This window comes from Nerophis ophidion, linkage group LG05 (genome assembly GCF_033978795.1).
Source record: "Nerophis ophidion isolate RoL-2023_Sa linkage group LG05, RoL_Noph_v1.0, whole genome shotgun sequence".
Taxonomy (NCBI): domain Eukaryota; kingdom Metazoa; phylum Chordata; class Actinopteri; order Syngnathiformes; family Syngnathidae; genus Nerophis; species Nerophis ophidion.
This window is the reverse complement of record NC_084615.1, coordinates 80,563,529-80,570,533: the sequence shown is the minus strand read 5'-3', so window position 1 is coordinate 80,570,533 and position 7,005 is coordinate 80,563,529. Positions and strand designations below refer to the sequence as shown.

The 7,005-nt window shown below is 34.8% G+C and overlaps 1 long non-coding RNA gene across 1 annotated transcript; it reads right to left on the bottom strand.

Annotated features, from left to right (window-relative positions):
- Window positions 1–4,309: 4,309 nt before the first annotated feature.
- LOC133552423 (uncharacterized) lies at window positions 4,310–5,777 on the bottom strand. Its single transcript, XR_009806718.1, has 4 exons — window positions 5,535–5,777; window positions 5,244–5,430; window positions 4,762–4,826; window positions 4,310–4,655 (listed from the first exon to the last, which is right to left on the bottom strand). It is a non-coding gene; the product is annotated as an uncharacterized LOC133552423 (long non-coding RNA).
- Between the last annotated feature and the right edge of the window lie 1,228 nt (window positions 5,778–7,005).

Below are 7,005 nucleotides of genomic sequence, written 5' to 3'. Positions count from 1 at the left end.
ACAATACGTGAAGCTAGGTGAACACACTTCTACAACACTAAATATTTCCTGTGGTGTACCTCAGGGATCAATACTAGGACCTAAATTATTCAATCTCTATATAAATGACATTTGTAAAGTTACAAGAGATTTAAAGTTAGTATTATTTGCGGATGATACAACAGCGTTTTGTTCAGGAGAGAACACTAGGAGGATAATACAAATAATAACAGAAGAAATGAACAAATTAAAAAAATGGTTTGACAAAAACAGACTATCATTGAATCTCAGTAAAACTAAAATAATGCTATTTGGTAACAGTAGAAAAGAAAGTCAAACACAAATACAAATAGACGGAATAGAAATTGAAAGAGTAAATGAAACCAAATTTCTAGGTATAATGATTGATGATAAATTGAACTGGAAATCTCATGTAAAAAATATACAACATAAAGTTGCAAGAAATACATCAATAATGAATAAAGCCAAATATTTTCTAGACCAAAAATCACTTTATATTCTCTACTGCTCACTAGTGTTACCATATCTGAGTTACTGTGTAGAAATATGGGGACATAATTACAAAAGTACACTTCATTCACTAACAGTGTTACAAAAAAGATCAGTTAGAATAATACATAATGTTGGATATAGACAACATACAAACCCTTTATTTATTGAATCAAAGATACTGAAATTCCACGACATAGTGGAATTGCAAACAGCTAAGATTATACACAAAGCAAACTATAACCTGCTTCCCAAGAATATACAACAATTCTTCTCAACAAAAGAAGAGAAATATAATCTTAGAGAAAAATGTAATTTAAAACATTTGTATGCACGTACAACATTTAAGACCTTCAGTATATCAGTATGTGGAATTAAATTATGGAATGGATTAAGCAAAGCAATCAAACAATGTACTAATATGATCCATTTCAAGAAACTCTTCAAACTGGAAGTGTTAACAAAGTACAAAAATGAAGAACCATGATAAACATTCTGATTTTACTCACTCATTCATTCTCAAAATAATCTGATTTATCTCATCGTATGGATTAAAATTTAAGCAATTATTTATTTATTTATTTATTTGTATTGTGATTACTTATTACTTATGGAGTATACATTGTGAATACATTGAGAACAGGAAGTGAACAAAAGTTTTAACAACTGTTATGCTTCTTCCTCCTCCTTTTCGAACATGTTGGAAAGAGAAACTGGAAATTGTGATGTATCATGTTGTATGCTTGCATGTTCGAAATAAACTCAAACTCAAAATCAAACATGTATAAAAAACTAAATAAGTTAATGTAAGGCTCAGAATTTTTTCTTAACAAAACCTTTCTACATATAAAGTGCTTTTTTTGATTGATTGATTGAGACTTTTATTAGTAGATAGTACAGTCCAGTACATACAATTGACCACTAAATGCTAACACCCCAATACGTTTTTCAACTTGTTTAAGTCGGGTCCACCTTCATCAACACCGCCCGCCGTTTTTTGTAGACGTGATCCATAAATATTGATGTTAAAGATTTCTTTTTTGGTGAAGAAATGTTTAGAAGTAAGTTGATGAATCCAGATGGATCTCTATTACAATCCCCAAAGAGGGCACTTTAAGTTGATGATTACTTCTATGTGGAGAAATCTGCATTTAGAATTGAATCACTTGTTTATTTTTCAACAAGTTTTTAGTTATTTTTATATCTTTCTTTCGAAATAGTTGAAGAAAGACCATTACAAATGAGCAATATTTTGCACTGTTATACAATTGAATAAATCAGAAACTGATGACATAGTGCTGTATTTTACTTCTTTATCTCTTTTTTTCAAACAAAAATGCTTTGCTCTGATTAGGTTGAGAACCACTGTTTTATGAGAGTAGCGTGTGTGTGTGTGTGTGTGTGTGTGTGTGTGTGTGTGTGTGAGACCCTTTGTTATGTGACGTCAGTGAGTGTGTGAGCGAGCGAGGTGAGGGACATTAGCGTGAGTGCGGCTGATGTTTTGTTGGATTGGCTGTGTGCAAGATCTCAATAAAGCCAGGATTTGCAACTACTAGCTGGACTCTTCATTTAGCCTGGAGTCCGGAGCTGTGGAGACCCACTGCCGGGTCGTGTGAAGGGTTGTGCGCACAAGGGAGACATTATGGGAGCCGGAACCAGGAAAGGTGCAACAGATGTTTGACGTGTTGTCAGAAGCAGCTGCTGAACAATCTTGGCAAACATCTGTCCTCCATTGCTGTATCACGCAGTCAAAGTGTTCCCAAACGGGAGAACTTAACGAGGCAGGAGGGTCTTCCAGCTCTGGCTTTTACATGTTGTCCTAGCCTGCTAGCTGCTAGCATGTCTACTCGTTCGGTACACCTCCAAACCAAACCGAAACCCCCTTACCGAAACGATTCAATACAAATACACGTAGCGTTACACCCCTAATATATATATATCCATCCATTTTCTACCGCTTATTCCCTTTTGGGGTCGCGGGGGGCGCTGGCGCCAATCTAAGCTACAATCAGGCGGAAGGCATATGTATATATATGTATCCATCCATTTTCTACTGCTTTTATATATATACTGTATATATATTCATATGCACATACATATATACACATATACACACATACACATATACATATATATATATATATATATATATATATATATATATATATATATATATATATATATATATATATATATATATATGCATGTATAATATACCGTATCATTTTGTAGCTGCGGACCGGTCAACGCTTGAAAATTTGTCCCACGGACCGGGGGGGGTTTAATTTAATTTTTTATTTTTTCATAAAGAAATACAATCATGTGTGCTTACAGACTGTATTGATCTATATAGATATATAATGTATATATTGTGTTTTTAATGTTGATTTAATATTTTTTTTTTTTTTTAGTTCTTGTGCAACCCGGTACCAATCGGTCCGCGGACCGGTTGAGGGACCACTGGCGTATTTCCTTGAATTGCCGCCGGGACGCTAATTAACTTAAAACCTCTTTTCACTCCTTTGCTTACCAAAGGCATGCGGTAAAAGTAAGCATGCGCTAAATATTTTAAAACCTCTTCTCACTCCGGCACTTACCAAAAGCATGCAGTAAAAATTTGAGTGTGATGTAAGCTTGGACCTTAAATCCTACTGAATAGCTCTTAATCTACTTCCCTTTATGCGATTTCAAATAACCGGTATTGAAATTCCTCCTCCATTTTGAAATTGATGACAGGGGAAGTGTCACTCGTGATGTCAGGGGTTTGACCAGGCGGTGATACTAAGCATGCACTAATTATTTTGCCAAGCGAGTTTGATCCAGCAGTAATTCAAGGCAGGCGCATACTATATGCCCTGCGGCAATTCAAGGAAATACGGTATACATATACACATACATATATACACACATATACATATACATACATATATTCACACATATATATATACATATATACATACACATATATATATACACATATGCATATATATATATATATATATATATATATATGCATATATATATATATATATATATATATATACAAGACTGTCTCAGACAATTATAATATTGTGATAAAATCCTTTATTTTCTAAACATGAAAATGTCATACATTCTGGATTCATTACACATCAACTGAAATATTGCAAGCCTTTTATTATTTTAATATTGCTGATTATGGCATACAGCTTAAGAAAACTCAAAAATCCTATCTCAAAAATGTGTAATATTTCCTCAGAACAACACAGTAAATTCTATAGTGTAAAATCAACACTTAGAGTTAAATTTAACACTACTCAAACGTCTATTTGGTCCTAACCTGAGCTGGTGTTAAATTTACTCTTTCCATCGTGTTAAATTTATAGAGTTAAATGAACACTAAATAGAGTCAAAATTGTAACACTGTGGAGTGTTCAACGTATTACTCTTGAGTAGTGTTGATAAATTACTCTTCTGTGGTGATAATTGTACACCAAGTTAAATGTATTTGCTCATTAACACTGCTTTGGTGTTGAAATAAAACTCTGATAAGGTTTGATGATACACTAATATGATGATTATTCACTCCCTTGCAGTGAAGAAAAAAATATTTAGTAAACAGTAAAAATGTGCTAAAGATTGCAGTTTTTATTAAACCTCACACTATTTCTGAAAAAAAAAATGGTGCTCATTCTACTTGATTTACTCTTGTGCAGTGTCAAATTAAGTCTCACCAACCTTGTCTTGTAAATAGCAAGTGAGTGCAAAACACAGTAATACAATATCATACCTTTAGTAACCTTTATTTATTTGTCATGCAGGACAATCAACTTTAGGGACAGAACACATAAAGGGTGAACTTAGGTCTGCATGAAATGGCAATATGGGACATCATATAATATGGAACATGATGTTCCATACGCCATTTGAACATCAAATGGTTTGGAGTAAGGCATGCATGTGTACATGTTGCGGAGCATGGTGTGGTATGATGTCACAAACACAAAGTGTGCTTTAAACAGTTCATCAAAAGCACCAAGAGAGGAGTGTGACCTGCAAGGTACGGCATTCTTGTCGAGAATTATGAAGAACTCGTGGATTGTATTCTTCCTCACTCCAACAGCCAGGAGATAGGGTTGAGTGCTGGTAATAATGGTGTCAAGATGTTCTAGGATGCTTTATCCAGTCTATGGAGAGAAGAATAAAAAGATCGACACGGTTGTGGTTATATAACAGAAAGGATTACATAAATTATTGTAAACTAAATATCCTTCATTAGAGAACAATACAAACCTTGTTGAAGACCACAAGATGCTTCTCAGCCCGGGATGCAGAAACTTCTCCTGGCCTCTTCCGACCTAGAGCAGTCGGTGGGATCAAGTGGAAGAGCAGCAAAATTGATGAAGAAAAAGTTTGATAGCCTACTTCAAATGTGGACCAACACTTAAGTTTAATACACTGCAAGGTCAGTGGCATTTTCATTACTATTATATATATATATATACTGGTTGATCCTGCCAGTAGCATATGCTTGTCTCAAAGATTAAGCCATGCAAGTGCAAGTGCAAACGAGTTTGACAGTATATATTATATATATATATATATATATATATATATAATATGGCACTTTAAAAACACCCGAAGAAGCTCTTTTTTCCCCAAAAATCTTCTTGGTGAGGCCAAAAACTTTGAATTTTTGTTGTATTTATGGTTGTAAGTCCGCATTTTGAACATGCTTTCTCATTGAAATGAATTTATCCTTACAAACATCTTACCAAAGTCAACGTTCACTTCAGCCCCATCCTCAGGAGGGTCAGCTGCTATCAGGAGTTCCTCAAGCTCAAAAATGGAGGGAACCTTTCTGCATTGTTGGAAGATCTTCTTTTTGAATGTGGTTGACCACTTCTCCAGAAACTTGTATGATTAATCCTCTCCAAACATTAGAACAAAATCCTGTTCAACCTGTAGCGGGAAGTTAGTTACCAATTTTAAAATTACACAGTAAACGACAGTTAAAATGTGCAATGGTTGTACAACATTAATACAGAAAATGTTGAGATAATTACCAAGCCATTGATGTCTTTAAAACGAGGAAAATAAGACAGAATGTTGCTTGACTGCTGTTGGTCCAGGACCATGTTATGCCGATGGGCAAATGTCAGCTTTATCTTTTTGATGACCATGTCCACGTCAGCCGAATGTTTCATCAGTGACATCGCTTCCAAGACAGGACAATCTCTGGATGGAATTGGGTAACTCGTCCAACAGTTGGTCCTCCCGACTTGTCTTCATCAGATGGTCCTTCCACCAAAGCTAAACAATATAGGGACATACGACTCATGACAATCACACACAGTTCAAAACACTTTGTCAGCTGAATGTGACCCAAATTTTATGAAAAAATGTTTGGCTATTGGCTGAAAAGCATTGCAACAAATGCAACAAAACCAATAAGTGCTCATATGACTATTCTATTCAATACATTTTTCAAGAATAATATAGGATTACCTCCAAATGATGATCACCTTTCTTTAGCACTGCATCTCTGAATACTTTTAATTCTCCATAAAAATGTTCCTTTAAGAGAATTGCAAAAATAGGCACTATTAGTCACAACATACTTTGGGAAAACTCAAAATAACGACAATAACAACAATTAAGAGTGTGTAACCCACATAGCCATTCTTGGAAAACGGGTCTCTGAGGTTGGGGAACAAGTTCACAATTCCTTGTGCATACATTTCCTTCACCTGTCTTGACGGAGATGTACTTAAAAAAAATCACATTCAAGTTTATTCGTCATACACACGTTTTATAAGATGAAGTGAAATGTTTATTATTTACTTTAGATTACTCTGAAACCTAAATAAGAACACATGTGCCAATCAAAACCAATAAACAGCTTACCCATTCTTCTCCGTCATCTCAGCTGCCAATATATTCACCAATTTTCTTCTGCTCTGTTCTGTCAAGGACTTTGTTTGGTTGTATTCGTTTATTATATATTTCTCCACCCGATTTCTTGGTTTGATTGATTGATTGATACTTTTATTAGTAGATTGCACAGTACAGTACATATTCCGTACAATTGACCACTAAATGGTAACACCCCAATAAGTTTTTCAACTTGTTTAAGTCGGGGTAAGAATGGATTTCACCAGCTGAAATAAAAATATCAAACCAAAATATAAAACAGTTAAAGAAATCTATATTTAGTACAATACAATGTTAAAATCTGGACAGAACTTAAACATAGCCCTCATACGATGCAATTTATGACCATTGTTTGAACCATTTGAATCCTTGTTCAATAGAAAGCATGAGTGCCTGTATGAAGTCTTACTTGCATCGCTTCAGAGTCCAGCCTCTGACGCTTTCTGGTAGGCGTGTCTTCAAGGATGATTGTGTCTGAGTCGGATGAACAAACGGATGATTGTGACTTTGGAGAGGTTACCATGGAGACAGATTCTAACCACCATTGCAAAAAGGAGAAATAAGACATGTTGGACACAATTTGCTCATAAAACCAAACCTAAT